The sequence below is a fragment of the Phaenicophaeus curvirostris genome, chromosome 2 (assembly GCF_032191515.1).
Source record: "Phaenicophaeus curvirostris isolate KB17595 chromosome 2, BPBGC_Pcur_1.0, whole genome shotgun sequence".
In the NCBI taxonomy this organism is placed as follows: Eukaryota; Metazoa; Chordata; class Aves; order Cuculiformes; family Cuculidae; genus Phaenicophaeus; species Phaenicophaeus curvirostris.
In genome coordinates this window covers 12,156,898-12,184,041 of record NC_091393.1, presented here as the reverse complement: position 1 = coordinate 12,184,041, position 27,144 = coordinate 12,156,898, and the positions used below count along the sequence as shown (strand labels likewise).

Sequence of the window (27,144 nt, the reverse complement as noted above, 5' to 3'; positions counted from 1 at the left end):
TTAAGAAAAAAATATCAGGGATTAATTTTATGCATGTGTGAGGATACATCGTCAAAAAGGTAAGCAGGAGGGATGTGAGAGGTAGGTGACCGTTTCTATGGGCTGAATTCAGTCTGTAGTTGGGTACATGTTATCGAGGCTGTCTGTAAGTGACATAAAACCACAATATCAAAATACAGTTCTGGCTTACCTTTAATCTAGATGTAATAACAGAATGTGTCCCAAACACTGTAAATCTCATTTGTGAATCGAACCCCTTGTGGATTTCTGTGCTTGTTCTGATACTTCATATGCTTTACATAATGGGAAACTTTCATCAAATGTTGATGTAATTACCATTAGGAGCATAAACAACTTCTGAATCAAAGTCAAAGGTCTCATTTTCCTTAGCAGTTGCTAGGGGAAGAGATTATTTTAAGCTTTGGAACATATTTTCCAATTTCCTGGGTCTGTAGTTTTCACAAAGTATGTAAATGTTAAACAAGTACCAATTAATTTTCTGATGGCCTGTCTTAGTGGAGAGAAAATCTGTTAAATCTTATGTAACAGAAAGACCAGTGGTCTTCATGGAAACTATGAACATTAATTAAAGGTCTCTCCTCATTTTATATGATCTTTGTCTCCATCTGTCTCAATGAAATAAACAGTTATTTGTCTTCCCCTTTCCTTCTCTCCCCTTCACCTTCTCCTTCCCCTTCATCTTTCTCTTCTGTTCCCTCTGCTTTCCCCCTTCTCCTACCTAAGTAAGAGGAATAGGATTTTAACAGTTTTGGTAGGGCAAGGTGCAGAAAAAAAAAAAAGTGTTGTTAAAAAATTAATGTTATAATAATTTAAAATTTTGTTTTAAAAGACATGTTCAGTAATTAATAATCTACCATCCATGAAATTGGTTATCTGAGCCACAAGTAACTTCAACAGAGATGTGAAAGCTACTTAACTTGTAAAACAAGAATCATTAATCCAGTCTGCCATTCTAAGTGCAAGGTGTATATACAGAATCTAGAGATATATTGAAAAAAATACTTCATGTATTTCATATTTTGCCTTTTCTAGTTTTTCTGGCTTATGGCCAATCTGTCTTTTAACAAATGTAAAGTATATTTTTCACTGATTCTTGTTAATTTTTCAAAAGAATGGTATTCTGATTTCCACACCATTGTGTAGGGCTTGTCTTTTGTCTTGGCCTTTCAATTGAGAGACTGAACTGCAAAAGAATGACTTAATTGACTTTTAAGAAAAAAAATACTTATTCTTAAAATCTTCCTAATCTTCTCTTTCCCTCACAGTTAACAATAAATAAAATGATAAAAGGAAGATTTAAATGGATTTATAATAGCTATTCTTGCTGAAACTTATTAATCTCTCTCTTTTTTTAATCAGCTAATGCAGTGTGTTTAAGAGACAATGCTGATTGTGAATTCAGATTGAAGTTCACTCTGGGTAGACTTTTCAGAAAGGAAGTATTTCTGAAAACGTGAATCTTTATAGGAAGCAGAGATGGGGCAGGGGCATGGAGTTCAGATCCAGAAATTCATCACAAAGTGAATGGCTGACCTACTTAAGCCTCAAGAAAGAGATCTGTCAGCTGGAAAAAACTGCTCTCAGCATCTGATAAAATGATCATGAACAACCAAGGGTGCCTTGAATCCTGTCAGAGGATCACTTACTGTTTTTTGAAAGTGAGAAAAAAAACTGAATCAGGGTCACTGCAAAGGTCTGTGAGGACAGATTCAGCGCTGGCCAAAATTAGTGGGGAAACAGAAAACAGCTGCCTGCTTCTTGTGAAGCGCTGCTGTTAGATTTTGCAGGGATTAAATCTTTGGAAACTTTGATTAGTAGTATGTTTGCTATTGCAGATCATACAAAAGCTCCAAACACCAAATGCAGATTAGGTGGCTTGGCTTTACAAATCTTATCTCAGAATATCATAAGAGAGGTATTAGGCTAGTGGAACTATTCACAGTGTAATTTTCTAATGAGTTAAAGAAAGGAAAAAGAAGGCTGCATTAAGATATATTTTTTCATTAAAAATTGTTTATAAAGAAGTATTTTCATTATTAAAAGTGAAAAACATGGTTTTCTTACTTTTTAAAGCTGTTTTTTTCTATCAGAGAAATAAGCAGTTAGAAAGTAAGATACTGTGAAAGAAACAGTAACAGCTTGTCTGTGTTTTTGCCACTAGAAAAATACAGGTATTAAAAATACGTTTGAAATAATGCATATTACTCTTAATTTTAGATTTTAGGTCTGCCCTTCCTTATATATGCTATGCTTTTTTTAAGGTAAAATATCCAACTCCATTATAAAAAAAACCCGTTGAAAACACTGGCAAGTATTTTTGTGAAGATTTTGTGAAAATGATGATTTTAATTCAAATGGCTTTCAAGAATTCTTATACTTTGAATTAGAAAAATATAAATGGCATTTAGTCAAGTTATTGGAATTCTTGTTTCTGATTATCTGAATATTTACATGTATTTTTATGAATATGAATAAGAATATATATATGTAGGTAGGCATATGTATATTTAACAATAGTTTCCTTGGTGTGTTTTCCATTTTTATGTTTGCACATAGAGTCAGAAGCAGGATACTTAAAGATCAGTGCAGCCTAAATGAATAATGGTCCCAACTGTACTTCTATTTAGGAACAAAATTAACTAGAAGTTATTTACTTTTAAGATTCAGTAAAGTCAGCTTTGATGTAATCTGATGGGTTCCAGGCTAACAGCTACCTTTATTTTATGACTAAGAAAATGGTTGCTCCCCATTACTGAGCCACTCCTTTTGTACTCTTAAAATATTGGGATTGGGACTATAGTAGCAGATGTCCATTTCTTTGAGATGTCTCTAGTTTTACCTAATAAGTGTAAAATCGGGAGTGATTCCAATACAGCTCCTCTTCCCTCAATGATAACCAAAAAAGAGCATCATGACTGCTATCATGAACATGCGTTCTGAGGAGTATTTTGCAGTAGAAATGTTCTTACAATTGTTCATACCCTAGAACATGGTAAAAATAATTGCTATTTTACCAGCCTCAGTTTACTCCTTAGAGGACATCAATTAATACGTAAGCATGAGTGCCATCTAGATTAAACTACAATTGAACATTCCATTTCCAGTTTCAAAGTTAATATAGATATTTTAACTTTATTTTCCTTAATCCTGTAAGGCAATGAAACCACTCATCACAGATATTGATAGGAAGCAAACCAAACTTCTTTCTTGGGAAAAAGCCTTGAGAATAACATAAACTAGTCATGAAAAATGTTAATTACATCTATTTCTCATTCCAAGAAGAACATTTTCGAACATTTTTCAATTTTAATTGGATATGTCCCAGACACTGAAGTTTCCTCCTCTGCTTTATGAGATTCTTCTACTGTCTAACAAATCCCCTCTCAGGATGTTTTACCAGTCTAAAACTCCCTGGCTTCATTTCGTCTTGTTTCTCCTCTTAAATACTATTCCCAGCCACATTTGCAAGAAGGTGTTTAGTGTGCAGTGGTTACGAGTGATTAAACATGAGAAGAGCCATAAATACCAATAAAAGACAGCAAATCTATCCTACTACTTTCTCATTTTCTGAGATTATTTTTGTCCTAATACTTAATTGCACCTGACATTTAGACAAAGCTACATTTTAAACCTTGGGCAGGTAGTGAGCAGAGTCAGATTAGCGGTTCATTACCAAATCCTTCATGCTAGCATAAATCCAATATGACACACTAAGGAGTTGCTATGAATTCTTAAAACTCTTCCTTCCTCGATAATTACATACTAATCATTGAAACACCATTGCTAGCATACTCAATAACTCATAATTTATATCAAAGTAAAACACCTTAAAATAGTATTTCTTAACATTTTTTGCTTTCATCCTTTAATTTCCTTTTAGTTTGTCTTACTCATAAATGTGTAGTGTGGTGACAGCAACATGATTAATGCAGAAAGCATCAATTTAAGAGAAGAGTGCTGTTATATTATGAATATAAACCTATTTCAAATGGGTAATAAATTATTGCATATCTTTTTCTTTATATTTATCTTTCTGGAATTTAATTCCTAAAAAAGTGAGTTCTCTATTATCTTAGGAAGCCCATTTTTAATTTATCTTTGCCCAAATATAGTGATTTTCTGAACAGATATATTTCTGCCTTACACTAATATAAGATATTAGGGTTCAGTTTTTATTTCGAGTCTATAAAGCAAAGGAATACATACCTTAATGTTGACATTTTTGCTCTAAATCAATAGCAATCTGTGCTTTTGGGATGTCAGGTCTAATTAAAATTTTAAAAAATGTAAAATTGAGTGAACTCTCTGAAAGATTTTTTTTGTTACTATTATCACATTTTCTGTCTTCAAGAAAGGAAATGAGTTTATCCATTCTGGTTAATTCGGCTTAAAAATATTTCATCCATCATGCTGCTAAGAATTTTAGAAAGTACTTTATACTAATATACTCCATCATACATGAAATTTGCTCTGTGTGATATGGAACTGGGTTCAGGCAATCATTTTCATGATTTGTATCCCCTGGGTATTATAAACGGAGTAGTAGTAGTAGGAGTAGTAGTAGTAGTCGTAGTAATATTAATAATAATATCATCTTAGAGGAAACTATGTATTTCATTCAAATATATATGATAAAACTATTATTTTTCTGATCTCATTGAAAATCCTAAACATGAATTCCCTACTAATCCCGTGATTTCTCTGCCAGGCCAATTATTCATCAGGTGTTTTTTCAGAAATGTTGTGAGGGATCATCCAGATATCTAAATATGACGATGAAAAATCACAAGTTATGATAAAGAAACTTGACCTTGATTTTTCTCAGGGGACATGTGGTAAAAACTGTACTAGGCTAGTTTTTCCCTTTTTAATTTCTAAGCCATAGGCCCTGCTTTAGGCATAATTCCTTGCAAAATTAGACTACTGTAATATTTATAACTGCCCGCAACAGATGTTGAATGCACTTTTCTCTTCCCCCATTCGTACAGATGGAATGTGCGTGCTTATGCTCCAGCATACTTGCAGAGGGAACAGTCAGATACCAGGCACAGCCCGTTTCTCAGGAAACTCTCACTAAGGAGCATCATATGCAGCAGCTCCTCTCCTGTGCACACAAATGCCCTAAGAAGTGGAAGGACTTCGTCATGTGTACCAGAAGCATGAGCACTTCTCAAACACAAATATGTTCCTGAATGTGAAGAACACAATAGATAAGGATTAGAGTTTGCAGTGTCGGTAGAGTCCCATCCCTTAGTTCAAAAGTCAATTGAAGTGATGAGGAAGGGGATATTTCCTACACATCCAGGGTATTCCCTACCCATGGCAGGGGTCTTGGAACTAGATGATCTTTAAGGTCCCTTCCAACCCAAACTATTCTATGATTCTGTGATTTTATGATTCTAAAATAAGGACAGTCCCACAGCAAGAGCAAAGGATAGACCTGAGCTCATGGAGAGGACACAGAGAGAAAGGAGATAAGATAAAGAGCATCAGAGGATTCTGAAGGCACAAAGGAACAGTGAGGTATGTATGAGAGTGGGTGATAAGATATGATAGTGAATTCTATGTATGTTTAACCAATATTTCCCAGAACGTTTAACCGATATTTCCCTGAACATGTAACCAGTGTTTCCCAGAATCTGTATGAATATGTATGTTTAACCAGTATAAAAGTCCTGTAACCAGCCTCAACGGTTACACACATTAGGTGAAATGATTCTCTACGTGTCTGACATTGTATTATGTATTAAAGGAATACCTACTTAATAATCAAATTGGCATTGATTTTTGAGTTGGCTTTTTCACAGCACCAGCTACTCTTGGGCTTTGACAAACTCATATCTAGAATACTGTGTGCATTATGCATTAAAGAAAACCTCAGACTGTGAACTACCTGCAACGTAGCTTCAGACTCAAATGAGATGCAGCTGATGTGACATTTGCATATAATTATTTGCAAGTAAAGCATAAAGAACAGTACCAAGATTGATGGCCAAAAAAAAACTTTCCAGAATCATGATACTAGTTAAAGATAAAATGCTTGGTAGGATCAATACAAATCACCTTTCACCTTTTTTGTCCTTTCAGAGGACGAAAAGCAGGGTTGCCTACATATTATTTCTTGCATACAGCAGTGCCTGCTGACACAAGTGATGTCAGTACTAACATCAATACTTTTCAGAAATTTGACAGCTATTTAATGTTAGGGTGTCACTAGAGACTCGGAGACAGCTGTACACAGTGGTGTACACTTCACACACAGAAAGATATACAAATGATTATGAGTTCGCTTACAGAGCTAGATGGAATATATTGGCATATGATAAAAAAAATAAATAAAATGAAATTTAGAACTAGCCTGCAGCACATAGTAGAAATATGAGTTGAATGATTAAAATTAGCTATATATGGCGGATGTCTTAATAAAGAATTCACTTAGCAATTTCTCTTTCAGGAAGGAAATGGACAAACTGCATTAGAATTACCAGGTTGTCTTTTGATTATTTATCAGTGAGAACTGGAAAGAAAAGAGGTAGCAAATTCCAAGTAACTAAAATTCTTTTTCCCAAACAGAGATGTAATGCAAATTTTCCTGCAGGCCACAGATTACTATCAAGATTCCAGGCAAAAGCTCTTTGTGATGTCCACATACCAGAGTGTGCATCAAATGTCAAGATAAAAATCTGCAGTGGTAAGATGCTGAGTTGTGACTGCCATCCAGGAACTGATGCCAAGATAAGAACACAAAAGCTGTGCTGAGTTGGTTATGTATTTGGAATTGAAGATATAGGCTACTGAAGTTATAATAGTTGCAGGGTAACCTGAAATGGAAGTGCTGTATGTGAGAAAGGCAGGTGTATGCCTGAAAGACACTACAGCAGTTTCTGGAAAAGCAATATTGACCTCAGAAGCTGTGAGTTACTGACAGAAAACAGGGTTTGAATTCCAAATTTGGGCTCTGTCTGAGCAACAGCGCTGGGTATTACGAAATAATCTGCAACCAGTTTTGTATGTTTTAATACCCACTTCTTTGATAATGTAAAAGTTTTGATTTTGTTGGATGGTAAGTTATCCTTTAAAGAAGGGTATACTTTTCAGTTTACTGTTAATAGAGCAGAAAGTGCTTCCTGTCTGTATGGTTGTTCCCTTGTGGCAGACAATGTGCCTGGGGTGGGTAACAGGTTCAGGTTCCTGCAATGTTGTCTTCGAGTATAAACTCTGTCCTCTGTCTCACATGCTCCAGGAGAGTGTTTTAACCACCAGGGTGCCGGATAGTCTTGGCTGGATCGTTCCTGTTGGAGTTGGCTTACCCTTTAAATTACATATTTCTATGAAAAAAGAAAGCTATAACAGGGAGAGGTGCCAAACTCTAGTGACATACTTAAAAAACATGTAAAGAATGCTTGCAGAGGATTCTATGAATATCAGCATCCTCAGGTGGATATATCACATATTTGCTTAAGGAGCGGAGCTAATCAAAAGTCCCTTAATTTCCAAACCTAGTTTTTATTGGAATGTAAAATAGTGAACTAGAAAAAAGACAGAACAAGAACCAGGTGAGACTTTGAATAGAAAAATACATCTACTCTGCTGACTAAGACAGATGGCAATATGAGGTTTAAAAACAAATCATCCTCTCCTTTCTGCTGTCTCTTTATGTTGAGGACCTTTTCTTCCACACTTACTGTCTAGATCAGCACTTTCTGAACTTTCCCAGACTGCAAACACTATGTGCATTCTTGTTGCTGCATCGGCAGCTTTGCTCCTTGCTGGAATCCTCCAGGCTGCACTTTTGACTGATCCTTGCATCTCCCATCTCCTTCTCTCCACCTATCCAGAGATCACCCAAAGGAGTGGCACATATGTGATATTTCTCAAAAATATTCTGGCCAAATACCCATCTTCCACCTCTGCTATATAGTCAAACCCTTGGAAGAAGTAGTGAAGCAATACCTTGTAAGGTGGAAATAAACATATCGATTAGAAGGATTTCCATCTAATTACCAGCCATGTGCTTGTCTTTCTAGCTCTACACATACAGAGAAGGCTTGATACCACCAGCAGCATCATCTTTCCATAACATTACTAAATACTGCATGTTATTATCTTGTTTCTCCACTCCCCTTTATCTTCATTTACTCTAGCTGCTGTCACAAATCATTTCCTCCTATGTGTATGTGGGTGTAGATGTAAGTGCACCTCTTTCATATGTTATTTTAGTTGTGAAAGAGACCAGCACAGTGTTTTGAAAACTGGAATAATTTTCAATAGGGTGGATTTTAATATCACGAGAATTAAATTGAATACTCCCTTTTGCACTCCTGTGTCCTTCACTGTAAAGTTTCTCTTCAGATTTCCCTATCTCTTGTTCCACCTACAGCTGCCTTTGAATACAGGAAATGTCAGATCAGCTCTCAGTCTGGAATCACTAGATTGTCACCCCTAACATTAGTGGAGCAGCAAAATTTATCTGAAATTAGCATCCATGGATAGGATTCAGCTGCCTGTATTTTACACCAAAGCTGAATAACAGTTCCCAGACTGCAGGAACCTACAGTGTGCCTATGTCAGTATTCTCTTTAGTAACAATTTTAAGCACGCATCATTTCTTCACTTTCACTGATGTTTTGCTTAACTCATCATGTTAGAGTGAGATATCTCAGACTCTGGTGTTCTGCTAAAGGAAATCATCACCTTAGCCTGGTATGTCATCAAACATTAGGTGACCTAGACCCCACGGTCTCTTTTTCCAGTGTCTTTTAGTGTCCTGTGGAGTGAGAACAGTCCTAAGACTCCTCTAATTAAATGAAAGTGAATGAGTGCTGTCAACACACAGGGAGAAAAGATTTTACACCCTCAGAAAACCCACTCTTTTTTTTTTTTTTTTTTTTTTATGTTACCCTCTTCTTCAGGGAGGCTCTGCAAAGGCTCTGCAAAGGGATCTGGACAGGCTGGACTGCTGGGCTGAGTCCAATGGCATGAGGTTTAACAAGGCCAAATGCCGGGTCCTGCACTTGGGGCACAACAACCCTGTGCAGTGCTACAGACTGGGAGAAGTCTGTCTAGAAAGCTGCCTGGAGGAGAGGGACCTGGGGGTGTTGGTTGACAGCGACTGAACATGAGCCAGCAGTATGCCCAGGTGGCCAAGAAGGCCAATGGCATCTTGGCTTGTATCAGAAACGGCGTGACCAGCAGGTCCAGGGAGGTTATCCTCCCTCTGTACTCGGCACTGGTGAGACCGCTCCTCGAATCCTGTGTTCAGTTCTGGGCCCCTCACCATAAGAAGGATGTTGAGGCTCTGGAGCGAGTCCAGAGAAGAGCAACAAAGCTGGTGAGGGGGCTGGAGAACAGGCCTTATGAGGAGCGGCTGAGAGAGCTGGGGTTGTTTAGCCTGGAGAAGAGGAGGCTGAGGGGAGACCTCATTGCTCTCTACAACTACCTGAAAGGAGGTTGTAGAGAGGAGGGTGCTGGCTTCTTCTTCCAAGTGACAGGGGACAGGACAAGAGGGAATGGCCTCAAGCTCCGCCAGGGGAGGTTTAGGCTGGACATTAGGAAAAAATTCTTCACAGAAAGGGTCATTGGGCACTGGCAGAGGCTGCCCAGGGAGATAGTTGAGTCCCCTTCCCAGGGAGGTGTTTAAGGCACGGGTGGATGAGGTGCTAAGGGGCATGGTTTAGTGTTTGATAGGAATGGTTGGACTCGATGATCCAGTGGGTCTCTTCCAACCTGGTTATTCTATGATTCTATGATTCTATGATTCTTTTTCCTATTTTGCATACAACTATACCACTTGTGTTAATTTTCCACTTACTGGTATAAAAAAGTCATATTTTTCCTGGTGTGCTCTTTTTTCCTGCAGCCATTCAGTGATCAGCACTCCCAGCCTGTGTCATTTTGACTCATTTTCCTCATTCCACATTTGCTTTGCAGGCAACGCTTCCGTATTTGTTGTAGCTCTTATGCCACTAGACAATTCATCGTCACCAGCTGGCCCTGTTTCAAAGAGCAGAGCACAAGACATCAAGAGCTATCTGATCAAATAACATGCAATTGAAATGGCTTAGATTCCTGAGTGTCCTAGAGAGTTAACAGCACTGCCTATCTACTTAGGTTTTCTCTGTTCTTGGGTTCATAACTCCAGTTCCTAAATGATGAAGTGAGATAATGCAGAGAGAAAATCAGAACAGCTAAAGCCCAACTGGAATTATAATTGGCCAGTTCTGTGAAAGAATTCAACAGTCTTTAATAGTAAGGTGAGATGTTCTCTGGGTACTCAGCCTCCTGAGCCAGAAGACGGTGGGGGAGCAGAACAAGGCTGCAATGGTCCAAGAGGAAATGGACAGATCTCCTCGGCCAATTAGATATTCACAAGTTTATAGGGCTGGATGGGATCCACCCAAAGGTGTCAAGGGAGCTGGCAGAGGTGCTCACCAAACCTCTTGCCATCACCTATCAGCAGTTCTGGCTGACTGGAGAAGTTCCAGTTGACAGAAGGCTGTCAAATGTTATGCTCATTTACAAGAAAAGCCAGAGGGAGGATCCAGAGAACTACAGCCCTGTCAATCTGACCTCAGTGCCAGGAAAGGTCAGCAGGTGATCTTGAGGAACATCACACAACACATGCGAGATAATCAGGTGATCAGGCCCAGTCAATACAGTTTTATGAAAGGCAGGTCCTGCTAATCTAACCTGATCTCCTCCTAGGACAAGGCGACTTGCTTAATGGATGAGGGAAAGGCTGGGGATGTAGTGTACGTGGATTTTAGTAAAGCCTTTGACATGGTTTCTCACAGAATTCTGCTTGAGAAACTGGCTGCCACAGGCCTGGATAGGCGCACACTCTGCTGGGTTAAAAACTAAGTGGATGGAGGGGCCCAAAGAGTGGTGGTAAATGGAGTTAAACCCAGCTGGAGGCCAGTTACAAGTGGTGTCCTAAGGGCTCAGTACTGGGTCCAGCCCTGTTCAACATCTTTAACAGTGACCTAGATAAGGGGATTGAATGTGCCCTTAGGAAGTTCACAGATGACACTAACCTGGGAGGAAGTGTTGATCTGCTTGAGGGTAAGGAGGCTCTCCAAAGGGATTTGAACAGGCTGGATTGAAGGGCTGAGACCAATGGGATGTGTTCTAACAAGGTCAAATGCAGGGACCTGCACTTGGGACACAACAATACCATACAGAGCTACAGGCTTACGGAAGAGTGTCTGGAAAGCTGCCTGACAGAGAAGGACCTGGGGGTGTCTGTTGACAGCTGTGTCAGCAGCATGCAGAGGTGGCCAAGAAGGCCAACAGCATCTTGGCTTGTGTCAGAAACGGCGTGGCCTGCAGGACCAGGGAAGTAATTGTGTCCCTGTACTTGGTATTGATGAGGCTGTAACTTGAATACTGTGTTAAGTTTTTGGTTCCTCACTACAAGACAGACACTGAGGTCCTGGAGAGCATCCAGAGAAGGGCAACAAAGCTGGTGAAGGGGCTGGAGTCTTATGAATAGTGGCTGTGGGAACTGGAGCAGTTTAGCCTAGGGTAAAGAAAGTTGAGGGGAGACCTTATCACTGCCTACAACCGCTTGAAAGGAAGTTGTAATGAGGTGGGTGTTGGTCTCTTCTCCCAGGTGACAGGTGAAAGGACGAGAGGAAATAGTCTCAACTTTTTTCAGGTAAGGTTCAGATTAGCAGGAAAAATTTCTTTACCAAGAGGGTTATTGGGCACTGGAGCAGGTTGCCAAAGGGAGGTGGTTGAGTCACCATCCCTGGAGGTGTTTAAAAGACTGGTAGATGAGGTGCTCAGGGATACGATTAAGTACTGGTCAGGTACGGCTGGATTCAATGATCTCAAAGCTTTCATCTAACCTAGTAATTCTATCATCCTGCTCATACAATTTCTCTGCTTTGATGGTCAAAATCAGACCTGGATGACATAGCCAAGCAGAAGGAACTTGCTCCAATGGAGAGTAAAGACAAGGGTGCTGGGAGATGATGTGGAACATTTTGTAAAGAATAAGTAGTTCTATTAGTTGTTGTTTTGTGGGGTTTTTTTTTTTCCATATGACACAATGACATATTTAGTGAGGCAAACCAGAGATCTTTCTATTTTCTGAAGCTATGGTCTGCTGTGTTTGCAGAACTATATGAATGTTAAAGTCTTGGTCAAAAGCCCTTCTAGTTTTCTTCAAAAGATTCCTGCTGTCTGGAATGCAGAACTATTAGTTTATGACTCAGCCGATAAATTTCACTCTTCAGATGATGCTCCCATGGACAAACAATTCTTTCACAGTTAATCTGTCAACATGATGATCTTGTTTTGATGGTCTTTTGGCACTACTGGTGGCAACTGCTGATAAAAAAAAACCCAAAACAACGATATTTACACAAACTGATGATTCATTTTTGTAATGGCATCTATGTCTTACATGTCTTAGGGCTATTTTTCTGTGTTTAAGAGACTTCTAACAGCTGTCTCTGGATTGTGTAGGAGACCCTGGGTGAGAATATACAGTTGTCTAATCCAGAAGAAATACTAAAGAGCACTACTGCCCCTGAGCTCGCTCCAGCAGTATAATCTCAATATTGATGGCAGAGGAACACAGCTGAGATTCTTGCCACGGGGACAGAAATGAAAAATACAGCATGGTGTACTCCCTCCTGATCACAAAGGGTAGCCATGGTGTTGTTAGATGGAAGCAAGCTGTTCAGTTGATTAGGATGACGGCTACAAATTTCTTCATGATTTTGTGCATGAGGCTCTCTTCTAAGACCAAAGAAGTCAAAGACCAGGACTTCTTGTTCAGAGATTCTCAGGGAAGTTGTTGGGAATTAAAGGGAGAATTTAAAATACATCAATAAAACTCCATTAATTTCTTGTGAAAAAAACTTTTCAGTTTCTCTTAATTACTTTCCAAAATGGAGTACACAGAATTGATCTACCGGAGAAAACATGCATATAGACATTTAATCCAAATTATTTAGCCATTTAAATCATACTTTTAGTTAAGCCAGGCTTGTTGATGTTCTAGAAATCTCTAAGAAAGGCTTGTACAACAAGTACAAAAGCAGATACCCTTAACTATGACTGCACTGTTTCCAGGATAAAGATCACAGCCTAGGCAGATCAAACAATACCAATAAATGGAATTCAGATACTATATCATTTTATGGAATAATAAAATGACTGAATATGGTTACAACTCTGCTAAGTCACAGCTGAAACACAGTAAAAGATTATATAGACTCAAAGGAAATATACATTATCAACTTCCACAAATAGTTTCTGAAAAAACATGTAGAAAATTGCTACAACTCTGGTGCTTAGATGCCTTTCATATTTATTTTCCATCAGCTTGACTCTTTTGGTGTTGACTGGGCATGAATTTCAAAGCATGTATATGCAATTCATTCTAATTTTGCCCACACATGTACTTGCATCAGAATCACTCTGCTTTTAATTTTTCAAGGAGCACAAATTAATACTGTGTGATGCTTGTCATCCTAATAAATAAAAGATCTTTAATTTCAAATCCTTGGGTTTTGTATCTCAAATCAGATGCTGAGTGCTTTCAGTGAGTTGTTCACAGTCAGTCCAGAGAGAACCAAAAGATAATGATTGTGTAATTAATGAATATGACAACAAAATTGTCCTGGGAAGAATGTTTTCATGTATAGGTATTCTGTGAACATATCAATTATTTGAATTCAATTATCAAATGCAAATTACTTAGAGCTTGCATGCATCAAATGTAGGAAAGGAAGAACAGGTGAAATTATAAAGATAGGTATAAAAATTTAGTATTAAATATAATGGAGATGACATCAAGAAAATTTGTCTTAAAGTATATGTTAGGAATACTGTCGAGCAGCCTGCTAGCAAAATGGTGACAAACCAGATACTGGAGGCACCTAAAATTGTGCAGAACACAGGAAGATTAGTTGATTTGTTTAGTTCTGCATTGGAAATATGGAAAACTAGAAGTGGTCAAATACACCTTAAATTGCTAGATTATGTAGGTTTTGCAAACATACACCACAAACCCCCTCACTTGTGATGCAGCTGTATATTTTCTGGACATATATGATTCCTTTGGGTTATAATTATCACATTCTACAGTGGGAATGCTATCTCATCCTATAGTGGGAGAAATGAGACACTGAAATCCATGTTGAAATTGTACAAATATTGCTAACTCATGTTGTATGAGTACTAACTCACCACTAACTCATGTTGTATGCTAATGTAACAGTCACTAGAGAGAAATACAACATGAATGAAATGATAAAACAAAGAAAGCTTCTGATATCTGAAATCTGTATTTAAGGTTCCCAGTGACCTCCTCTTGATTTTTTTCATATACCTGCTGTGATATAAAATATAAACACAAAGTGTTTGGACAGGGTATCTGAAAAAAATAATGTAGTGCAAAATGTGCCTGTAATATTTTGCTGAAACTTTCTCAAAAGATTTTTTTCTGAGTTGGAAACAAGTGAAAAAAAATATCAGCTGAAGAAGGTGACCTAAAAAGAACCCTCCAAACCAGGAGGGAGAAACATGTTTAAAAAAGTGGAAAAAGAACTTTTGAATATGTAGTAGGGCTTATGTCCTTATGTCCACATATGTAAGGTGTTCATATGATGTCTATTGACTTAATAATATTCAGTATAAATCAAGGTAGTGTTTTACCAGGTGAACATGTGATGTAAGGTATATCTGTTTTGTAAAGCATATTGAATATAGAATATTCATTTCCTCAATAAGGCATATCAACAGCATACCTTTTTTTTTCTTTTCATCTCAAGATATACTACCTTGTGCTTCTTATAAAGTGCTTTGTACAAGAATTAGTTTGATAAGGAAAAGTGACATTCCTATTTTGTTTTCACATTAAAGTGCATCTTCATCTTCTGCGGAGGCTCTGCTTTTGAATTTTTGTTTTCTCTGCTTGCTTTTTATGTTTTTCACTTTTTTTTTTTATCAGTTAGCATTTTTGTTTTAAATTTAGGACCCAGAGGAACAGATTCTCAATTAAATTGCTTAACCACCAAGGTAATATATCATAATATGCTTCTGTAAGGCTACAAAATTATTTAAGTGCTCACAATAAGAAATGTTTGTAGAATACTTGAAACACATTCATTCACAAAATACTGTAACTCAGAGCAGAATACCCATAAACCTCATCAGCCTATTAAAAATGTCAGTAGGCAAATCAGCTTATTGTTCAAAATTCTTGCAAACTTCAGAAAATAACTAAAGTAAATTCTGTGATCCCTACAGAATCTCTCAGTACACAGGATTTTATCCATGCTACATTTAGCATTATCTACAGTAGCCTATAGAGTTCAGAACTAAAATGCACTGTGCTGGTTTTGCCTAGGATAGAGTTATTATAATATTCTTCATAACGGCTGGTATGGAGCTATGTTTTGGATTTGTGTTGGAAACAGTGTTGACAATACAGGGATATTTTACTTAATGCTGAGCAGTGCTCACAGAGTCAAGGCCTTTTCTGATTCTCTCCGTACTCAAACAGTGAGTAGGTTGGGAGTATGTGAGAATTTGGGAGTGGACAGAGCTGAGACAGCTGACCCAGACTGACCAAAGGGATATCCTATACCATATGATGTCATGTTCAGCATATAAAGGTGGGGGGCAAAGAAGGAGGCAGGGGAAAATTCAGTTATGGCTTTTGTCTTCCCAAACAACCATTACATGTGGTAGCGTCCTGCTTTCCTGGAGATGGCTGATCACCTGCCTGCCAAAGCAGTGAATGAATTCCTTCTTTTGCTTTGCTTGTGCATGTGGCTTTTGCTTTACCTATTAAACTGTTATTATCTCAACTCACAAGTTTTCTCACTATCGTTCTTCCAATTCTCTCCATCATCCAACTAGTGGGCAGAGAACGAGTGGCTGTAGGGTGCTTAGCTGCTGACTGGGTTTAAACTATTACAGACACAGAATTCAAAATATGAAGACAGTGCCTTTGTTTCTAATAAAGGTACATTTTATCTCTTGTAATCCATGTAGAAGACAGCACAGTTTATTGTGAGTCTCAGCTGCTGAGAGATTTTAGCAAAAAACAGAGATTTTTTTAGTTTCTAGAAAACACGTCACAAACAGATAACTGTGGTGAGTTGACCCTGGCTGGATACCAGGTGGCCACCAAAAATGCTCTATCACTTTCCCTCCTCAGCTGAACAGGGAAGAGAACATATAATAAAAGGCTCATAAAGCAGGATAAGGAAGGGGAGATCATTCAGCAATTACCATCAGGGCAAAACAGAATCGATTTTGGGAAAATTAACTTAATTTGCTATCAGTCAAATGAGAGTAGGGTAATGATAAATAAAAACATTGTTTCTGCCCTTCCTCCTTCTGCAGGGGACTCCTCATAGTCATCCCTTGCTCCAGCACTGGAACCCTCCTGCGGAGTCCTCCACAAACTTCTCCAAGATAGGTTCTTCCCATGGACTAAAGTTCTTCACTAACTTCTCCAGCATGAGGCCATTCCACAGGTGGCAGTCCTTTAGGAACAGACTGCTCCAGTGTGGGTCCTACGTGGGGTCATAGATCCTGCCAGTGAACTCTGTTCAGCGTGGACTCCTCTCTTCATGGAACCACAGGTCCTGCCAGGAGCTTTCTCCCATGCAAGCTTCCCGCAGGGTCACAACCTCCTTTGGGCACATCCACGTGCTCCAGTGTGGGGTCCTTCACGGGTTACAGGTGGTTATCTGCCCCACCATTAACCTCCATGGACTACAGTGGGAAAGCCTGTCTCGCTATGATGTTTAACATGGCTGCAGGGGAATCCCTGCTCCAGCACCTGGAACACTTCCTCTTATTTGCTCTTCATTGACATTGGTGTCTGCAGTTGTTTCTCTCACATATTCTGATATTTTTCTCCATTTTTTTTCCCCCCTTCTTAAAAATGTTCTCACAAAGGTGCTACCATTATCATTGGCAGGTTTGGCCTTGACCAATAGTGGGTCCACCTTGGAGTTTGTTGGCACTAGCTCTGTCAGACATAAAGGAATTTTCTAGCTTACAGTAATTACTAAAACAGTACTTAGAAATTAGTACCTAAGAAAAAGTTAAACCCTGGTAATATTAACAGACAAATGATGCAATTGTTAAACAGTGTCATGGAATGAAAAATATGAATCTTGATGCAATTCTAAATTAGTAACATAAGAATCAAAACGTAAAAAACAACCATAAAAAATTGTGTCAGGTATATTATTGTTCCCCAGGTTCTTATTGGTGCTTACAGTGTAAAACCTATTGCTAAAGTAAGTTGAATAGAAGTTTGATAAGCCAATTTTTCCTTATTTCGAACTTGCAAGGCTTTGGATGTGTTATGTGTATTAAGGTACTGATTGAAATTAATACACAAAAGCCTAGTTATTATCTTAGTCTTTGAACAGCAAGAATCTGTTGAAAGTTTCAACAAATAATGATAAATGATATTTAAATAGTAGATATGCAACAAATTAGAAAAAAAATAAAGTGTTTTTTACTGTGAAAGATCTTACTTCAGGTTGTTTTTTTCCCCGATACATGCGTACCCACAAAAAAGCACTTCAATTTGGAAAAAAAAATATAATTCACCTCCTAGGGAGAGCCAAACCAAGCAACTCAGTTTTACACAGCAGCTATCTATTCTGAACAGTTTGAAATAGTTGCAGCATCTGCAACTTAATCATCCAATTTTTTGTGTTGTTATAAAAATATCCCAGTAACTGAAAATATTCATGAGTTCAGTCCAAAAAATTGTTAGGCTTCGCTTTGGAAGGAAAACTTGACTCGATGATCCGGTGGGTCTCTTCCAACCTGGTTATTCTATGATTCTATGATTTGTTAATTTTAATTTCACAGTTGTAGTCCGAAAAGAAGTTCTGAGTTTCTTTGCAGACTTCATACATTGAACAATCTTTAAGTTTGTCAGCTCCCATTAGAGCCCTGACCATGTTCCCAGGGACCATTCAGTCTGTAGAAAGTGAGCTGATTTAATTGATAACAATGCAGAAGTTTGTCACTGAAATGGTGCTTCAAAAAGTCTTAGTAAGTCATTTCTGTCACACATGCACGCACGCAGTCCTCACATAATCCTAAAACAATTCATGAATACAGACCAATGTTTTATTATTAAAAAACAATACTTCAGAAATTCATAAATGTTGTGCTTTCAAACAAGTCTTGTTGCTATTTGGTTTTGTTATTGGTATTGAAAAGTAATATTTTTTAAGTAAGCTGTTGAGGAAAATAAAAAAAAACAGTAAACACTGTTACTGTACAGTACAATAATACTGCTCACAGATGTCTAATTCACTTGAGGTAGCACAATGGTAATTTTAGAACATAGTACTTCTTCAACATATAATCTTCCTTCCCCTCTTTTTTACTTTCTTTCCGAAATCTACTCATTTGATGTATAGGATGCAGGGAAAACACTTAAGTATCAAAATAAACTCAAACTTTCTGATATTGTAAACGATACAATTCTTGTCTTTTTGTCAACACTCTATAGAAAGCCCAAAAGACACATCAGGGTTTTAAGACCTTGTCAATATACCAATATGAAGTCCCATGCCAAGGCAGTGTTATGACCAAGCTAACCAATTTTTCTGCACTTATGTCATCCTTACCTCACCTGGTGCCTCCAGCCAACTAAAGTGTCCCAGTGCCTCCTTTGGACAAAGAGGTTGTGGTAGGAGCAAAACTAGCTCTTTGGCCACTTCATCCATGGTGGTAGCAAAGAAAGCTGCAGTAATGAGTTCTTGGAAGAAGGAGAAAAATCTTGTATTAAAGGAACTGATGATTTTCCAGTTAAAACATTAAGTATTGTGCAATCAGAAGTAATGCTGTTCTTATGGGAACAGGTGATACTTCATGAGAAAGGAAGACAATATACAGTAAGAAATCTTGCTGATGAGAAGGTCTACAGGAAGAGAACAAAGCATTTGATATTGGCAGTCTGGGGAATAGCAATGTCACTAAATAAATCATTACCCATTCTGAACTGACAACCTCCTAAAGACTGGGATACATTCACTTGGTACCTAGCACATTTCCACTTTGTGTAGCCGGTTTAACAATACTCATTGTATTATCTGTACACGTAATGGACTGCAGTGTTACCTATCCATTTTGGAATTTACAGATTCTGTTTTCCGCATGAGAAGAAATATTAGGCCAGTGTGTTGTTGTTTTGTTTTTTTTTTTAAAGTGTTGTTTTCCAAATTCTTAGTATGCTGCCATCATACTCAGTCTCATTTCAGGGAACAGACCCATTAATTAGCATACAAGCATTTTGCTGAACCATTTCCTTAGCATTTCCTTTTTTGCTCCAATATGACCATCAGTGTCTGTTCTCTCTGTTAGCCTGGATCTTATACAAATGGATGCTGATACCTCTGGTTAACGCTGTTAAAAATAGCAGAAAAGATTGGTATACATGAAAGAATATGACCTAACATAGCTATCTATTTGAAACAGTTAACAGTCCTTGCTGGACACCTCCTAATTCTCTGTGTTAATTCTACTCTTGGCTCTAAAGCCTCATTCTCCAGATCAGAATATGATTTCACATGGTAGAGCTCCTCATAGTCACCCATACAGGGAAAGATGTCCTTCCACTTCACTAAACCAAATATGGTTCAAAAGCAAATTACAAAGTGGTTTGCTAAATATAGACTACAAGTACAGAGGATATAAAAAGCAACATCTTCAAAGCAAGCTACAAAATGTCTATTTTGCTTTTTCCCTGGAATAATCAAAGACAAAAATTACCTTGTGTTTCATTTCAGCAGGCAAAACATCTCTCTTCCCCAAACACCATTTTAAAGACAGCATATTAAACTCAGTATTCTTCTTGTGATACTCAAATTCTACAGCCACAAATCCCAGCCTTGGTATGTTAGGCTTTGTGATTAATTAAAAACCACAAAGCTTTCTGCTTCTTGTTTCATTCCCATAACACATAATTTTCTCTTTACAGAAGGTATTTCTTAATCTGAGATCAAAACCACACTATACTGGATGCATTTAAAGCCTTTACCAAATCTTCTATGTTATAGAGTTCTCAGATCATTACTTCTCCTTTAACTGTAATTAATATCATTTTAATGGGATTCAAGCTGCTAAGAAGAGCCTAAAATAAAGTTTAGGATTTATAGTTTAAGTCTTCTGACAGTTGTCTCTACTGCCACGAAAATAATATATGTAACACAAAGCTAGATTACGCAGTTCTACACTCATACTCAAAATAGCAGACAAGGGCCTTTTAGCATACCCTCCATACAAGAAAGTAATTAGGGAAGTATTTCATTTGTCTTCATATTCCAGTAACTATGTATGAAAAGCTATTAACAGCCTGACATTTCTAAACAAGCATATACTCAGAGTGCCAACTAACCATAAGGAGTGCCTGGGATGGGGAGGAAGATGGCAAATAGCTCTATTCCAACACCAAGGAATGAAGAGCAAGAGATCAAGAAGAATCAGTTGATTAATACCTGGCTCCAAACCTGGTGTGAGGAGCAAAACTTTGAGTTCTTTGATCATGGACTGGCCCATGCACCCCCAGGCTTCCTTACTAGGGATGGGGCACACTTGTCTCCTAGGGGCACTAAAGTCCTCACTAAAAATCTAGCAGGGCTCATAAATACAGCTTTAAACTATATGTGAAGGGGAAAGGGGATGAAACCAGGCTAGTCAGGAGTGAGCCTGGAAGTGGAACTTCAGTGCATGAGAGACGTTGTGCTGGCAAGGACCACCAGTATGTCAACACAGAGTGAGTGAGGGCAAGGACATCTGGTGATGGAAAGGATGAAACTGGCAGTGAGGGGTTAGTTATTCCAAGGACCGGTCAATTAGGAATGAACACTATTCCCTTTATGAGAGCTGAGGGTTCACCAGCCCAGCTGAAGTGCATTTACACCAATCCATGCAACATGGGCAATAAGCAGGAGGAGTTGGAAGCTGTTGTAAAGCAAGGAGACTACAACATAGTTGCCATCACAGAAACGTGGTGGGACGACTCGTATAACTGGAGTGCAGCTATGGTGGGGTATAAACCCTTCAGGTGGGACAGGAAGGGTAGGAGAGGTGGTAGGGTGGCCCTTTATGTTAGAGAGTGCTTTGATACCCTCGAGCTCTATTATGGTGATGATGGGATCGAAAACCTGTGGGTTAAAATCAGAGGAGCCCACAAGAAGGCGGATATTGTGATGGGAGTCTGTTATAGACCACCCAGCCAAAAAGAAGAAGCTGATGAGCTCTTCTATAAACAACTGGGAGAAGTATCAAGAACCCTAGCTCCTGTCCTTGTGGGAGACTTCAGTCTTCCGGATGTCTGCTGGAAGTACAATACAACAGAAAGGAAGCAGTCTAGGAAGTTCCTGGACTGCGTGGAAGACAACTTCCTCACACAACTGGTGAGTGAACCGACAAGGGAAGGCGCTCTCCTGGACCTGTTGTTTGTGAACAGAGGAGGCCTTGTGGGGGATGTGAAGGTTGGAGCACGCCTGGGACAGAGCGATCATGAGATGGTAGCATTTTCGGTTCTAGGTGAGGTGAGAAGGGGGATTAGCAGAATAGTCACATTAAACTTCCAGAGGGCAGACTTTGGACTGTTCAGAAGACGGGTTGATAAAGTCTCATGGGAGACAGCCCTTAGGGGCAAGGGAGCCCATGAGGGCTGGGTACTCTTCAAAAAGGAAATCCTAGCAGCTCAGGAGCAGCCATCCCCATGTTCCAGAAAAGGAGCCGGAAGGGGAAAAAAAAAGCTTGGTTGAGCAGGGAGATCTTGAGGGACATCAAAAAGAAGAGGAATGTCTATGAACTTTGGAAGAAGGGACAGGCATCTTGGGTGGAATATAGGGAGGAAGTGAGATTGTGTAGAGAAAAAATCAGGAGGGCTAAGGCCCAGCTAGAGCTCAGATTCGTCAAGTCTGTGAAAGATAACAAAAAATCTTTCTGTAAATACACTAACAATAAAAGGAGGACCAGAGAGAATATTCAGTCCCTATTGGATGCAAGGGGAACAACTGTGACAGGGGATAAGGACGAGGCTGAGGTACTTAATGTCTTCTTAGCCTTAGTCTTTAATAGTAAGGAAAGCTCTTCCTTGTGTGTACACACTCAGGAGTTAGAGGAGCAGAACGAGGCTCCCCTGATCCAAGAGGAGGTGATTAGAGACTTACTTGCTGAGCTAGACACCCACAAGTCCATGGGGATGGATGAGATCCATCCAAGAGTATTGAGGGAGCTGGCAGAGGTGCTTGCCAAACCCCTTTCCATCATCTTCCACAGGAGATTTTAAGTGGAACAGACAATATTCTGCTGCCTGATTATTGTCTTACATCTGGGAAAGCTGTTTACATCTTGAACAAAGCGTACATATGTGTATAAGAAGCCAAAAGAATTATTTTTTACATTCACTTAGTGTGAATGGCTATCCTAGTTGCAAATTAGAGAAAACCATAACACTGTAAGTTTTAATTTGCTTTTCCTTTATAAACTGAAATAATAATCTATCATAAATATTTCTAGCGGGGAAAAAAAATCATCCCATTGTACAGCATGTAAACTAACAAGTACAAGGGAGTGAAAAGAGTTGCTTGCAGCCCTTCTAAATGCTATTTCTCAGGGATACATCAAAGTGATTCATAACAAAGACATTCAGCTATAGGGTAAACAAATTTACACTGTAACTCATTGTGGGTATAAGAGCGGAATATGAAGACAGTGTATTTGCTGCTTTCCAAGTGAAGGATTTGTCCAAAAAGGGTCCTGATTTCAGATATTATCTCTATTAACAGAATTTTTTGATGACTTCACTTCCAAGGTACCACCCTGGGAAGGTACTCCTAAACTTTTGAAATTTTTATAAGATCCTGTAGCATTTACACTTAATACATTTCCTCAGGAACACGTTTTTGGCAAGCTGGCTTGCTGAAAATAGGGAATTAACCTCTCTGCCAGGAATAAAGACCAACCACTAACTCTAGTCTCAACAGTCAGTGCCAAGCATTTTTCTGTTTCATTTTAAATATTCACCAGAAAGAAAATGACACATTTAACAGATAATTTTAGGCCAGCAGCCATCTGTGACCTTAAGGCCAGTGAGTCTATGAACATCCCAAGTGTCAACTTTAGCACCTGATACCTCCATCTGTACAGCACAGTGAAAAGTGATGGATGAGACCAGTAGCTCTTACCAGTACTACAAAACAAGAAAAAGCAAAACAAAAAAAATATCAGAATTTACACAATGTATGAACTAAATGAAACGGATACTGGACTCTCTCTCCTGCATAGACTAGCCAACCTGTTTTCTTGGAAAAATTATTTTTCTGATCTCTTTAGTTTTTCTGTTCAATGCCACTCACTGGTTCCATGCCATAAGTCACTGGATTGTAGCATCAAGTTTCCAAATTTTCATGAGATTTGATTTCTATCTAGACAGTAGACCAACAAGTTTTAAAGCACTTAATGTTATGTGTCCAATAGAAGTAAATGATGGTGGATTTTCAAAACCTATGAGAATTTTCCTGTATGTACACAGACTTCAAAGGATAAGGTCATTACTTACTGTTGCTTTACCTCATCAAACTTTATTGCTCCAGCTCTAGATGTGTGAAGCTTACTGTTAGGAGGGGTTTTTTTAAGTCTGGTTATAATGCTCCTTTTTCTCTCTCAAAGTCATAAAATAATTCAAAAGACATCTGCAGTCCAATATAGCAGAGAAAGTGTATGCCTCATGCACCCAGACTTCTGCACTTAGTTCACCATTTGGTTTGTAATTTGGTATGAATTTTCCTTTGGGTATCACTACCCAATGAAAGAGAAGAGTAGTCTTGGCACAAAAATAACTGGAGAAATACTAATTGAGGCTACAGGACCTCTTCAACATTTTCCATCAGTGACCATCCTGTCAAACTCTACTTCCATGTTCCAAGAGTTCCTGTTGTGTTCCCTGTTTATACAGCATGGTCCAAGCCTGGAATAAGTCCACTTTAGAAAATACGACCAAGTCCCATTCTCTGGCTGACGAGCAATACAATCTGTCTTCTGCCCATATAGACAAATATTTTAGACCTTATTCAAACCTCTGAAGTGAAGAACCTCTGGCCTGGTTTATCTCCTAAGTCAGGCCTGGGTATTATTTCAAAGAGTATATATATTCCATTTAGGTTAAATTTGGGGAATTTTCTATAATTTGAGAAAAATCACATTATTCAGGAAAAAAATGTCCTCTCTAATCATGAAATCTGCATCTGCTTTAATTCTTCATTCTACTGCAGTGCAGTTGAAAAGTAATTTGTTTATTGCTCTGAATATTATTTTTAGCCATGATTATAGACAGGAGAGATTCTGTCCTCTCCAGTGTCATTTTTCTTGGGTTTTTTGTTTGGGTTTTTTTGAGTGAGAACCACCCTTTGAAACATCTTTCCTTTTAGTTATGGTCATGCTCAGCTTAGTCTGGTCCAAAAGGCAAACAAATGCTGCTTTCTTTTGAAGAGATGATGGAATTAGTAGCAACTCAAAACCAGGGTGTGTCCACACTGAATATATTCAGAAAAAAGGCATGGAAATATCTCGCAATTAAAGAGCACGCTTGGAAATAAAATATCCTGATATTGATTCTTATTGGATTCCTGTCATCACTGCCTGAAATTTATTGCAGAAAAGCTATTACGTCAAACCAAAATAATGAATACAGTTAAAAGCATAAACAGCCAGTAAATGAAAAGGGAAAATTCAGCAGTTTGGAACATGTAACATTCTTCAGAAGGTTTGTAATGCAAGAAGAAAAAAAAATTATTACAGAACATAAAAATATCCTCAGTTTGTGGGGATATGTCTGGGTTTTACAGTCAGTGATTTAGCCGCAGATGTAATGTTCCATACTGGTTTAATATTTAACAAAGTGCTGGTCCTGAAAGAGTAAGGAAGCATTAGGTTTGGAATTCCACCCCGAAGAGATTATACATTGCAGTGAAGAAGAAAGAGCTTGTATAAATCAGGAGGACAAATACTGCTCTGAATGAACTGTTGCATTCAGTATTATTTATAGTGTTGTGTGAAATTCTGAGATGAAAGCTTCCTGTATTTCTACCATATCTATCTCTGTGCATATACTGCTCTCACATTATCATTGTGTTTAAATCGTGCATATGTTGAAATACAAATTATTTGGATAGACACGTTACTCTAATCTCTCAGGTTGGTTTACTTTTGCTTTTTCATTACTAAAGCTGCCACAGTTTATTTAAGGATGTTTTCGGATGTTTTCCCTGGCCATCTTAAACTGAAACAATAGGGCTATTATAATGGGTTGTCTCATCAACTAAGGTAGTAGCTGGGGTCCAGTAAAACCATTAACCTCAGAGACTGGGATATGCTGGAAGCTTGTATTATAGCACTGGTAGCACATGTCCCATTATTGTCACAACAGTTCCACTCACAATGCACTGAGCTTAAGGATGGCAAATAAAATAATCAAAGTGATGTCATACACAGTAAGAATTCCAGCTGTACTGAAAATACCAACTCAGCTTTGTGAATAACTATCCTGGGTCTTGTGCAGCATAAATTGGATTGATCTTTCTCCTTCAGTGGCCAGATCTACATCTTTTATCAACTTAATGTCAAGAAAAGCCTAACTCACAGAGGTGAAATATGGAGAGGAAAAATGTTTTAATAATATTTTGCTGATCGAAGTGCTCACATATTCCACCTTTAAATATCCTGAGTCACTGCTGCTACAGAACATAACCTGAAAAGATATTGCTGACAACACAGCTGTGAAGAGTAAGATTTGAGGATAAACAACAACAAATTGTCAGACATCTGTTTTCATCCTATTAGGTCTCAAATGGAAACAAATCTTTCAAGGGAGTCTCTTTCTGCATTAGGCCTCTTATTATATTGGTGAGATTAAAAACTACTTAAATCAGCAATTTAGATTCAACCCAAATTCAACCTGCATTTGCAAGCTGAATGAACAGTCAATTTACAAAACAAAATGCTACAGGATGAGGATGATACAGTATTGAAAAAGCCAGACAATTAGGTGGCAAACAACAATAGTCACTATGATTACATGAATACTGCTAAATTCTCATTCATTAAAACAAATTAGAATGCCACCTTCATCTTTGCCCAGGTTATTACACCTGTCAGAGAAGTGTAAAAAACAATTCCAGACTAACTGAGCTTTGAGAGGACAGTCTGGCTGCCAGTTTTTGAGTATCAAGGAGCAGAAGGGCATTGAGCAACTGTAGGTCAGAGATGTCAAAACTTTTCTTACATAGTGCCCAAGCAGGTCAGTAAACTTTGAATTACATTGACAAAGTCTGTCCTTTGGGATGAATCTTAACTTCATGACCATAAAATATTTCTCCACAGTTAACAGTGAACGTGGTTTTGCTCAGTTTAAATGCCAGCAACAATACCCTTTGCTAGTCTTTTTCCTGGCTGCCTTTACCTGGCTGCCTTTACTCAGCTGCCTTTATTTAGCTTTTTAAGGAGACTTGCAATAAATGCATACCTAAAAGGCCTTGCCATAAGCAAATCTGAGACTCATACATTTTAATAGATACCTCCATGGCAAGAAAGACTGAATCAAGTACCTGGCTGCAGTGACACGGGTGAAAAAGAATATCATGTCTTTAGCAGAATTCTCTTACTGATTGTCTTAGAGCATTTGTGTTGCATCAAAATTGCTTCTTCAAATAGCCATGCTATTATATACTGAGGCAGCTTAATGGGGAAAAAACTTATCAAAGAATGAATCATAGAATCATAGAATAACCAGGTTGGAAGAGACCCACTGGATCGTCGAGTCCAACCATTCCTATCAAACACTAAACCATGCCCCTCAGCACCTCGTCCACCCGTGCCTTAAACACCTCCAGGGAAGGTGAATCAACCACCTCCCTGGGCAGCCTGTTCCAGTGCCCAATGACCCTTTCTGTGAAGAATTTTTTCCTAATGTCCAGCCTAAACCTCCCCTGGTGGAGCTTGAGGCCATTCCCTCTTGTCCTGTCCTCTGTCACCTGGGAGAAGAGGCCAGCACCCTCCTCTCTCCAACCTCCTTTCAGGTACTTGTAGAGAGCAATGAGGTCTCCC

General features: G+C 38.5%; 1 protein-coding gene across 1 annotated transcript in view; it reads right to left on the bottom strand.

Annotated features, from left to right (window-relative positions):
• IBTK (inhibitor of Bruton tyrosine kinase) overlaps positions 1 to 27,144 on the bottom strand; it is a 673,576-nt gene that overhangs the window by 97,307 nt on the left and 549,125 nt on the right. The gene's annotated exons all lie outside the window — the stretch shown is intronic.